This window comes from Megalobrama amblycephala, linkage group LG10, assembly GCF_018812025.1.
Source record: "Megalobrama amblycephala isolate DHTTF-2021 linkage group LG10, ASM1881202v1, whole genome shotgun sequence".
Classification (NCBI taxonomy): domain Eukaryota; kingdom Metazoa; phylum Chordata; class Actinopteri; order Cypriniformes; family Xenocyprididae; genus Megalobrama; species Megalobrama amblycephala.
The window spans coordinates 2,656,786-2,669,208 of NC_063053.1; the positions used below are offsets into that span (position 1 = coordinate 2,656,786).

Below are 12,423 nucleotides of genomic sequence, written 5' to 3' on the forward strand. Positions count from 1 at the left end.
TGAAGTGCACATTCAATACGATTAAGTGCACTTATTTCTCACAGGAGTATGTATAATGGTGTTTTGTAACAGAGCTTTGGCCCATTTGAGCCCACAGTGACAAATGTGAAGAACAACCGTGTGTGCAAATATTTAGCAGATTCCTCAAATCTCAGTGTTTTAGGCACACTGGGTTCCTCTACAGACCACCCTCAGTTTCTTGAACCGCTCTGAGGTAACAGACGAATCCTAAAAACACAAGCAGCACATTCACTGGGGCTGCCGTGTTAGTGAGAACTTCTGCTCACTGGGTCAGTGGCTTCCATCAGTCTTCACTGAGCGTTCATGGGAAATGTGCTTAATGTGTTAATAAGTACTTTTCCAAAAATACCCTCCTGGCTGACAGAACCAATGATTCATGCATATTAAACTGCCACTGGCGGGTTGCAGGTCTGTTCTGATGCCTCATAAAAATGATACTACTAAATGCAAATAAGGCAGGCAATTAAACCACATAAGGTTGTGTCTTTGATTTAAAAGACATATGAATATTTTATTGCATGTTTGATCATCTAAATTGATTAGAGTGAAATATTTCAGTGTTTGTATTTAAATTTTTATATGCATTACATCAGAAACTTTTGCCTCTAATACAGTTTTTTAAAGTTAATCAAAGTGAATATTATACACAATTCTAGCTTTAAAATGAATCTTAGCAAAACAGAGTCGTTGGCCTTTTCCTAAATGTTTAAAAGTTTCATTTCCAACACAGAATGGATGGTGATTTGAGATATGGGGGAAATTTAGACATGAAATAAACACAAAAACTTTGCCTGTAAAGTTTTCCAAAAGTTAGTGTATTTATTTACAAAGAGACAACAGAGTCAGTGAAGAGCTGATTGTTATAGATGCTATCTAATGCTATGTTATAGATGAGTCTTGAAAACAAAATAAAAAATGCTGGGTTAAAAACAACCCAAGTTGGGCTGAAAATGGACAAACCCAGCGATTGGGTTGTTTTAACCCAGCGAATGGATTGTTGTGATTAGGTTGTTTTAACCCAGCGGATGGGATGTTTTAACCCAGCGATTGGGTTGTTGTGACTGGGTTGTTTTAACCCAGCGAATGGATTGTTTTAACCCAGCGATTGGGTTGTTTTAACCCAGCAATTTGGTTGTTTTAACCCAGCGGAGAGGTTGTTTTAACCCAGCGAATGGATTGTTTTAACCCAGCGGATGAGTTGTTTTAACCCAGCGGTTGGGTTGTTGCACCTGGGTTGTTTTAACCCAGCGGTTGGGTTGTTTTAACCCAGCGATTGGGTTGCTGCGATTGGATTGTTTTAACCCAGCGATTGGGTTGCTGCGATTGGATTGTTTTAACCCAGCGGATAGGTTGTTTTAACCCAGCGAATGGATTGTTTTAACCCAGTGAATGAGTTGTTTTAACCCAGCGATTGGGTTGTTGCGATTGGGTTGTTTTAACCCAGCGGATGGGATGTTTTAACCCAGCGATTGGGTTGTTTTAACCCAGCAATTGGGTTGTTTTAACCCAGCGAATGGATTGTTTTAACCCAGCGGATGAATTGTTTTAACCCAGCGATTGTGTTGTTTTAACCCAGCGGATGGGATGTTTTAACCCAGAGATTGGGTTGTTTTAACCCAGCAAGTGGATTGTTTTAACCCAGCGATTGGGTTGTTTTAACCCAGTGATTGGGTTGTTGCGATTGGGTTGTTTTAACCCAGCGGATGGGATGTTTTAACCCAGAGATTGGGTTGTTTTAACCCAGCGATTGGGTTGTTGCGATTGGGTTGTTTTAACCCAGCGGATGGGATGTTTTAACCCAGCGATTGGGTTGTTTTAACCCAGCGGATGGGATGTTTTAACCCAGCGATTGGGTTGTTTTAACCCAGCAATTGGGTTGTTGTGACTGGGTTGTTTTAACCCAGCGAATGGATTGTTTTAACCCAGCGGATGAATTGTTTTAACCCAGCGATTGTGTTGTTTTAACCCAGCGGATGGGATGTTTTAACCCAGAGATTGGGTTGTTTTAACCCAGCAAGTGGATTGTTTTAACCCAGTGATTGGGTTGTTGCGATTGGGTTGTTTTAACCCAGCGGATGGGATGTTTTAACCCAGAGATTGGGTTGTTTTAACCCAGCTGTTGGGTTGTTTTAACCCAGCGGATAGGTTGTTTTAACCCAGCGAATAGATTGTTTTAACCCAGCAGATGAGTTGTTTTAACCCAGCGGATAGGTTGTTTTAACCCAGCTGTTGGGTTGTTTTAACCCAGCGAATGGATTGTTTTAACCCAGCGAATGAGTTGTTTTAACCCAGCGATTGGGTTGTTGCGATTGGGTTGTTTTAACCCAGCGGATGGGATGTTTTAACCCAGAGATTGGGTTGTTTTAACCCAGCTGTTGGGTTGTTTTAACCCAGCGGATAGGTTGTTTTAACCCAGCGAATAGATTGTTTTAACCCAGCAGATGAGTTGTTTTAACCCAGCGGATAGGTTGTTTTAACCCAGCTGTTGGGTTGTTTTAACCCAGCGAATGGATTGTTTTAACCCAGCGAATGAGTTGTTTTAACCCAGCGATTGGGTTGTTGCGATTGGGTTGTTTTAACCCAGCGGATGGGATGTTTTAACCCAGCGATTGGGTTGTTTTAACCCAGCAATTGGGTTGTTTTAACCCAGCGAATGGATTGTTTTAACCCAGCGGATGAATTGTTTTAACCCAGCGATTGTGTTGTTTTAACCCAGCGGATGGGATGTTTTAACCCAGAGATTGGGTTGTTTTAACCCAGCAAGTGGATTGTTTTAACCCAGCGATTGGGTTGTTTTAACCCAGTGATTGGGTTGTTGCGATTGGGTTGTTTTAACCCAGCGGATGGGATGTTTTAACCCAGAGATTGGGTTGTTTTAACCCAGCGATTGGGTTGTTGCGATTGGGTTGTTTTAACCCAGCGGATGGGATGTTTTAACCCAGCGATTGGGTTGTTTTAACCCAGCAATTGGGTTGTTGTGACTGGGTTGTTTTAACCCAGCGAATGGATTGTTTTAACCCAGCGGATGAATTGTTTTAACCCAGCGATTGTGTTGTTTTAACCCAGCGGATGGGATGTTTTAACCCAGAGATTGGGTTGTTTTAACCCAGCAAGTGGATTGTTTTAACCCAGTGATTGGGTTGTTGCGATTGGGTTGTTTTAACCCAGCGGATGGGATGTTTTAACCCAGAGATTGGGTTGTTTTAACCCAGCTGTTGGGTTGTTTTAACCCAGCGGATAGGTTGTTTTAACCCAGCGAATAGATTGTTTTAACCCAGCAGATGAGTTGTTTTAACCCAGCGGATAGGTTGTTTTAACCCAGCTGTTGGGTTGTTTTAACCCAGCGAATGGATTGTTTTAACCCAGCGAATGGATTATTTTAACCCAGCGGATAGGTTATTTTAACCCAGCTGTTGGGTTGTTTTAACCCAGTGATTGGGTTGTTTTAACCCTGTGATTGGGTTTTATTGCGATTGGGTTGTTGCAACCCAATAGTTGGGTTAAATGTTTGACCAGTGTGCTGGGCAGTTTTATTTAACTCAACTTTTTATAAAAAAAAAAAGACTATATGTCTGGCTTAAAATGAACCCAAAATGCTAGCTGTAAAATTAATCTTAACAAAAGTCATCATTGGCCTTTTTATGAATGTTTAAAAATGTAATTTTCATCACAGAATGAATGAATGAATTCTTTTGGCGTATCTTCTCTGGTGGATGTTGTTCATTGGTTCCATTTCAGCACATCTTATGAACGAACTCATAACTAGAATCATTAGTGAACACTGGCTTCTGTGCTTCATGCGTTGGTTTCTGCCATGGTAACGCGTGACATTTCACAGGAGGGTCTGATTGTGTCAGCTGGTCTCCAGGCTCAGCAAAGGTCTTTGTGCTTGGGAATGTTCTCCGGTCTGACGGATGAAAGAAGGCTCTTATTGGGAAAGCTCAAAGGTGATGGATCTGCCTTTCACCGCCCTCCTATAATTACCTCAATAACCTCCCGCAGACTGAGGAATGACTTCAGAGGTATTGATTCCTGGAAACAAATGATATTAACATTCCCACTCTATCCTGTGGATACACCTGGAATCTTCTGTGTTCATTTTAAATGGTTTATTTCTTTCCATTAAATGGAATGATCATAATGTGGAACCAGAATAATATAATCCTGCTGCATGGATATGGTGAAATTGGAAACACTATTCAATTAGCAATCATTTAAACTCTAAAAAATGCTTGGTTAAAAACAACCCAAGTTGGGTTAAAAATGGACAAACCCAGTGGTTGGGTTAAATGTTTGACCAACATGCTGGGCAGTTTTATTTAATTCAACTTAAAAAAAAAAAAAAAAAAAAAAAATGAACCCAAAATATGTTGGAGACACATCAATCAGACACATAATTACTAGAGGCAACAATAATAATCAAAAGTGGAACATTTATTAATAAGCAATTTCATAAATGTTTATTGTTTAATCATTAATTATTAAACTTATTAATAAATGTTAATTTATAAAACATTTCCAACATACTTTGGGTTAATTTTAAGCAAGCAATACAGTAAGTTTTTAAAAAAATTGTTGGGTTAAATAAAACTACCCAACAGGTTGGGCAAACATTTAACCCAACCGCTGGGTCAAAACAACCCAATCGCTGGGGTCAAAACAACCCAATTGCTGGGTTAAAACAATCCATTCGCTGGTTTAAAACAACCCAACCGCAGGATTAAAACAACCCAACCGCAGGGTTAAAACAACCCAACTGCAGGGGTTAAAACAACCCAATCGCAGGGTTAAAACAACCCATTCGCTGAGATAAAACAACCCATCCACATTGGTTGAAACAACCCAACCGCCGGGTTAAAACAACCCAATCACTGGGAAAAAACAACCCATTCGGTGAGTTAAAACAACCCATCCACATTGGTTAAAACAACCCAACCGCTGGGTTAAAACAACCCAATCGCAACAACCCAATCACTGGGAAAAAACAACCCATTTGCTGCGTTAAAACAACCCATCCACATTGGTTAAAACAACCTATTCGCTGGGTTAAAACAACCCAATCACTACAACCCAATCACTGGGAAAAAACAACCCAATCGCTGGGTTTGTCTATTTTCAACCCAACTTGGGTTGTTTTTAACCCAGCATTTTTTCTTTTTTTTTTAGAGTGTAGGATTGTAATATGATCAAAACGTTTTCAAGACCCACAAGATAAACTAAAAAGTGCATTTTATTATTTTTTAAATCTTTTAAGTGCTTCATAAATGCATCTTAATTTAAAGTAATGAGTTCTGCTCCAGCGGCACCTTAAACCCATTTCGGAGATCAGCTGAGGAGGTGAGAGTGAAACCCAAATCTTTGTGAAAGTGATAATGAGCTTCATAATTATTTCATTAATGCTCTTCGCACCGTTTCTTTTTTCTTCCTTTCCTTTACAGCAGGATGCCGACTGAAATTACGAGCCATGATGGCTGTCAGTGACTCATCAGTTTTCACTTCTGGATGAAAGCGGAACGTCCCTGAGTGATTCTAGTCGGATAGAGTCATTCTTGTTCGTCACACACAGAGAAGCTCTTGGAACTCAAAAGGTCATTGGCATAATAATATTATTTCCTGTGGGCATTATATTTGTTACTTAACACACCAGCCTGAGAAGAAAGGTTACTTTATTCCTAACAATCTGCAAGCCTCAGTGAATTCTGGTTATGACTGGTTACAGCTGCCTTCAAGTTCCTAGTTATGAGCTTGAAAGTGATTTTCACCAGAAAAAAATGGGTACGTCAGACAATTTAATATTTCTTTCACTCTTCTTAAAATGACAGTCAGGATTTTTGGTGCAAATCAGGGTTATTATAGAAAATCATAAAGGCCTATAGAGTTGTGCACACCTGACATATAGGGCCCTATCATACACCAGGCACGACACAAGTGTTTTTTTGGTAGTTTCAGTCTGACGCGGTTATGATTTTCACGTCCAGTGCCCACGTTGTTTAAATAGCAAATGTACTCATGTCCATCTGTTTGCTCATGGGCGTGCTGGTCTGAAAACGAGGTGTGTTTAGGTGCATTGTTGGCATGTTGCTATTTTGAGGCAACTGAAAACGACTGCTTCATTGACCAACTGAAACCTGCTCTAAAGTCAATGGCGCAGTATTTTTTTGTTATTTAAAGGGTGCGTTAGTAATATGAGCCTATAGGTGGGTGCACAACACACGTACACTCTGCTTGTTACACACAAGCACCACACAAACATGCCAAATATTACAACTAAAAGGATTCCTCTCCGGAGCGTTCAGTCTTTCCGCTTACAAATTCCGCCATGTAAATAGCGAATCCGCCATGGCGCGAGCGAACCTGGCTTTTAAAGGGAAAGGGAGATGAGACTCTGATTGGTTTATTGCACGTTACGCACAAAACACACCCATGACTCATTAAGAGAATAGGTACAACCCTTTTGGACCGTGCGCCGACCATTTTTTCTGTCGTTAAACTAGCAAAAGTGGATTCGGACACGTGCACATGTGCTTAGATTGTTAAAACAGGGGTCATAGTCTAGTTCTGGTGTTATATTAGGTTAGTTTAATTGTGCCATTTCTGGTATTGCACAACTGAAGACTCAAGAATCTGGATACATTTCTTTCACACACATGCCCACCGACTCCTCAAGAAAGACAAATAAACACACATACACCTCTCTACCTCTTTGTATTTAAAGAAAATGAACTTCTCCCAGACTTTGATTGTTTTAAACACTCTCTCAATAATCACACTCGTTCCTTCAACAGACACTATAGCACTCAGTTTTCACACTCATTCTCTTCTTGCTTTTGTCTTTACTGCAATTCCTCACATTTTAAAGGCACCAGTATCACCTGTCTTCACTGATTAACCAACCCATATTAATTAACTCATTCGTTTGCTGAATGTCACAGACAACGATGTACTAAAAACAGAAAAGTTTTTCCTTTGTGTTTTTCACACGGACCAGCAAAAATGACTAAAAAGCTGTATTATTCATGCCAGGTCAGTAGATGGCGATGTCACTATTGTAAAGAAACACTACGCACCTATAGACTAAACACGTAACATGCATTACGTTTTTGTAGTTTACATGGATACGATAACAGTATTGCTTCAAAAACTTGCACTTTGAAACCTGTTTTCAAAAGTTTGCATTTTAAGTCCCTCAAAACACCATTGTCGTGTAAATGAATGGCCAAAATGCATTAAATGTTTTCCGTTTTCAGTTGACTGTCCATAGACTGTCAAACTGGGCAGGAATCTTCATAAGAATGTGCAAACAAGAGCTATTACCATCTTTCATTGTTTATTTGCTTTATTTTAGCTACTTCTGTATGTCTCCAGTTTAACAAAATCAGTCCAATATCAAGCAATCCCCTCAAAAGACTCAACTGATTTCATTGGCGTATCCTGTTTAGTGCCTGATTAGAAATCCTACAGTATTGCTTGCATAGTGTTAACCATCAAAACACATTGGGAATTAGATTTCTTGCCTTTAAAACGGAGAGGAAAGAGTTAAATAGGCTACAAGTGCGTAATACATCATATCAAGAACACGATTATCAATTGTACAGATTCTTCACATAATTCCCAAAAATGATTTACTAATTAACAATCCAAACCCAAAAATCAAAAGGAGAACTTCTGAGGCAGCTTTTTTTTCTATGCAATGACAACAAAACGATATGAGGACAAGTAAATAATTACAACAATTTAATTTCGGGGTGAATTATTCATTAAACGCGATTGCATCGCATCAGAATAACCAGTTTGAAGGATGCCGAGAGCATCAATAGTGCAATCGTTACTTTCGGTCATCACATACAATCGCTGTTGTAAAGCATTAATGGCCTTTACGGTTTACGGTGCCAAACCAGCACTGAGTTTCATTGAGCTCAAGCAGGTTGAGTTGAATCGACAGATTCCTTCAGCCTTAGTCACCATGTAAACATCAGGGTTAATGAATAGCTCTTTCATGCGTCTGGTTGGTATAAACGGCCTTTAATAACCAGACGGGCGTCCCACGTGTCTCTTGGCTGTTTTTAAACTCAGGGTGACCCACTCTCTCATCCAATCTCAGCTTTCCGTCGCTCAACACCCGCTTTCTCCCGGACAGTACCGCAGTGTTTCACGCCATCGTCCACATGTGACGACTAGAACTTCAACCCCTGGATACAAAATACATTATAAGAGACGCCAACCTGGAAGAGAATCAACTTGTTTGGCATGAGATCAGAGAAACTTACATCTACAATAAAAACAAAGGGATCAGTTTAGAGAAGGATGTGCCTTCAGCACTGTAATGTACGATTTGTATGAAAAAAATTAAGCATGATGCTCCATCTTTCACTTCACCCCTAAACACGTAACACATATTCCCAGGTTAGTGACATCACTAACCCTGAAATTTACATAAACCCCGCCCCCGAGAACACACAACAAAGGGGGCGAGGCCATGTTGGGCTGCTTTAGAGAAGAGGAAGAGTTGTTGTAGTAGAGTGTTGTTGACATGCCGTCATTTTACGCCGGACTGCTTCACAAACGAGGGTCAATTCAACACAAAAGATGAACATGACGGCACATGCTAGTGGATGAGTTGAATCAACTCCACAGCAACTACATCAATTTATCCACTAACCATTCAGAAACGTCTAAAAGTTGTAACTTCTTCCTGAGTCTCTCCATCAGTGTCGACTCCGGTTTGAACAATGTAAGGCTGAACACCGTTACTGACAATCCTCATTTTGGCTGCGTGAGATTCTCCAGCTTTGTTGTTGTTGAGCTGTTAAAGCTCCGCCCTCTTCTGGAAAGGGGGCGGGAGCAGCAGCTCATTTGCATTTAAAGGGACACACGCAAAAATGGCATGTTTTTGCTCAAACCCAAATAGGGACAAATTTGACAAGCTATAATAAATGATCTGTGGGGTATTTTGAGCTGAAACTTCACAGACACATTCTGGGGATCTTATATTACATCTTGTGAAAGGGGCATTATAGGTCCCCTTAGAGGGACATGGTGATGGAAAAAAATATATTTAAATGCATTTGCGTTTCCCAGAGAAACTTTGCGTTTGCTCGCAAAGAACGCAAAACATTTGCGAGAGAATGCAAAAGCATTGACTTACTTTTCCGTACTTATCTGCTGATTATTTGAACAGTTAAAATGTATTTCTCTAGTAAAAGACATTTTGAGTAATCCAAAAGCAATACATTTAGCTCAATATTTTGGCCTTACATGGAAGTGCTTTAGAATTATAGAGCATATCGTGCCGTCCGGGGCCTCTGAAGCAGGAGGTCTGTGACAAACAGGCATGTCTTGTGTAGCAGCAGGAGAAATGTTATCCACCAAGCCTTCGGGATGTTTAATAACACTGCCTCTCCAATTTTAGGCCAACTCCAAGGTAATAAAATCTGTCCAAGGGGACCAAAAACCACAAACCAAATACCTGCAAGCCTGGAGGGTACGAAATGATGACAAAATAGATACAATTTCCTGGTGTACCAATAAACACTCAAGTACAATTGGAAAAGTGCTCAAGAAAGAAATGAGATCTGATATAACGCCGACCGGGTTGAGCGAGACGCACCGAATAACCTCCCAAACGAGTTCCTGCTTAAACACACTGATAATGCCACACATTTGCTCAGCGGCCCAAAAGATTCACACAAACACCAGAACGCAGAACCAGATGAGAACCAGACAAGAACCAGATGAGAACCAAACGAGAACCAGATGAGAAACAGACAAGAACCAGACAAGAACCAGACGAGAACCAAACGAGAACCAGATAAGAACCAGACTGCAGAGCAACCACTTTGCAACCCACTTCGCTGGGTTAAAACAACCCATTCACTGGGTTAAAACAGCCCATTTGCTGGGCTAAAACAACCCACTCGCAGGGCTAAAACAACCCATTCGCTGGTTAAAACAACCCATTCACTGGGTTAAAACAACCCAATCACAGGGCTAAAACAACCCATTCTCTGGGTTAAAACAACCCATTCTCTGGGTTAAAACAACTCATTCGCAGGGTTAAAACAGCCCATTTGCTGGGTTAAAACAACCCACTCACAGGGCTAAAACAACCCATTCGCAGCGCTAAAACAACCCATTCGCTGGTTAAAACAACCCATTCGCTGGTTAAAACAACCCAATCACAGGGCTAAAACAACCCATTCTCTGGGTTAAAACAACACATTCGCTGGGTTAAAACAGCCCATTCGCTGGGTTAAAACAACCCACTCACAGGGCTAAAACAACCCATTCACAGGGCTAAAACAGCCCATTCGCTGGGTTAAAACAACCCACTCACAGGGCTAAAACAACCCATTCACAGGGCTAAAACAACCCATTCGCAGGGCTAAAACAACCCATTCGCTGGTTAAAACAACCCATTCACTGGGTTAAAACAACCCAATCACAGGGCTAAAACAACCCATTCTCTGGGTTAAAACAGCCCATTCGCTGGGTTAAAACAGCCCATTTGCTGGGTTAAAACAACCCACTCACAGGGCTAAAACAACCCATTCGCAGGGCTAAAACAACCCATTCGCTGGTTAAAACAGCCCATTTGCTGGGTTAAAACAACCCACTCACAGGGCTAAAACAACCCATTCGCAGGGCTAAAACAACCCATTCGCTGGTTAAAACAACCCATTCGCTGGGTTAAAACAACCCAATCACAGGGCTAAAACAACCCATTCACAGGGCTAAAACAGCCCATTCGCTGGGTTAAAACAACCCACTCACAGGGCTAAAACAACCCATTCACAGGGCTAAAACAACCCATTCGCAGGGCTAAAACAACCCATTCGCTGGTTAAAACAACCCATTCACTGGGTTAAAACAACCCAATCACAGGGCTAAAACAACCCATTCTCTGGGTTAAAACAGCCCATTCGCTGGGTTAAAACAGCCCATTTGCTGGGTTAAAACAACCCACTCACAGGGCTAAAACAACCCATTCGCAGGGCTAAAACAACCCATTCGTTGGTTAAAACAGCCCATTTGCTGGGTTAAAACAACCCACTCACAGGGCTAAAACAACCCATTCGCAGGGCTAAAACAACCCATTCGCTGGTTAAAACAGCCCATTTGCTGGGTTAAAACAACCCACTCACAGGGCTAAAACAACCCATTCGCAGGGCTAAAACAACCCATTCGCTGGTTAAAACAACCCATTCGCTGGGTTAAAACAACCCAATCACAGGGCTAAAACAACCCATTCGCTGGTTAAAACAACCCATTCGCTGGGTTAAAACAACCCAATCACAGGGCTAAAACAACCCATTCTCTGGGTTAAAACAACTCATTCGCTGGGTTAAAACAACCCATTCTCTGGGTTAAAACAACTCATTCGCTAGGTTAAAACAGCCCATTCGCTGGGTTAAAACAATCCATTTGCATTTAATGTTAACAAATGAGACCTTACTGTAAAATGTTACCAATCGATCGATCAGTATACATTTTTATTTAGTTAAAAAAATATTAATAATAATACAAAAAATAACTAGGGTTTCGTAAGTTGATGAAAAGCCAGTTAATTAAATTAAATCATAAACATGTAAAAAAATAAATACTTCAATTAGAAAACACATTTAAAAAAATAAAACAAACAAAAAGAAATCAAATCAACACACTTACTAAAAAAGATGATTAAAATATTGAAATAATAACTTAAAATCTTAAGGAGTACTTCAAGTAAATATTTTAGGTCAAAAGGGTTTGGCAGAGGTTGCAGAAAATGTCCTGAGAAAAAAGAGAATTTGGGTAAGCGGACGCAGGCCTCATCAGGGATCTAATATCAACACTGGAGCATGGACGCTGACAGATGTATTTTTGGCAGGAAAAACAGCCGTTTAATTGGAACAAAATATGTGTTTTCTTGGCTAGACTTGCAGGAGCTTCAAATCTGTGATTAAAAGCTTTTTCCAAGGTTTTTGCACTTCACACTGTGACTCACATCCCTCTTTGACTTCGAGTCTGTTTCCAAGAACTTGAGGCGCTCTAATTGAATTTTTCTGCTGGGTCACATGACTCTCTTTCTCTCTGTGGCAATCACTGGGCTCATGTCAAAATGTTCAGGCTGAAGCGTAATTCACGCCTCACTGTGACCCTGTGACCTCTCCTGCCTGTCAGGCGGATCTGAGACGGGAGTTTTGGGAGTCGGGATAATCAGCTTTGTTCCTCACTCAACTGCAGCTTTAATAAGCCTATTGATTTCAGGAGCCATCGATCCGCCCGTCAATCTGACGACGCTTCGATGAGGACATGACTGATAGCAGGGATTTCTTTTGTCTAAAAAAAATCACTAGCTGTTTTTAAGCACTGGAACAGTAACACAACTACAGTAAACGCTGGGTGTGTGACATACATATGTAT

The 12,423-nt window shown here is 40.7% G+C and overlaps 1 long non-coding RNA gene across 1 annotated transcript in view; it reads right to left on the reverse strand.

The window, feature by feature from the left end:
* Positions 1-7,164: 7,164 nt before the first annotated feature.
* Positions 7,165-12,423, reverse strand: part of LOC125276464 — a 48,728-nt gene continuing 43,469 nt past the window's right edge. The window contains exon 7 of the long non-coding RNA XR_007186668.1: positions 7,165-8,210. This is a non-coding gene — a long non-coding RNA (uncharacterized LOC125276464). The remainder of the gene's footprint in view (positions 8,211-12,423) is intronic.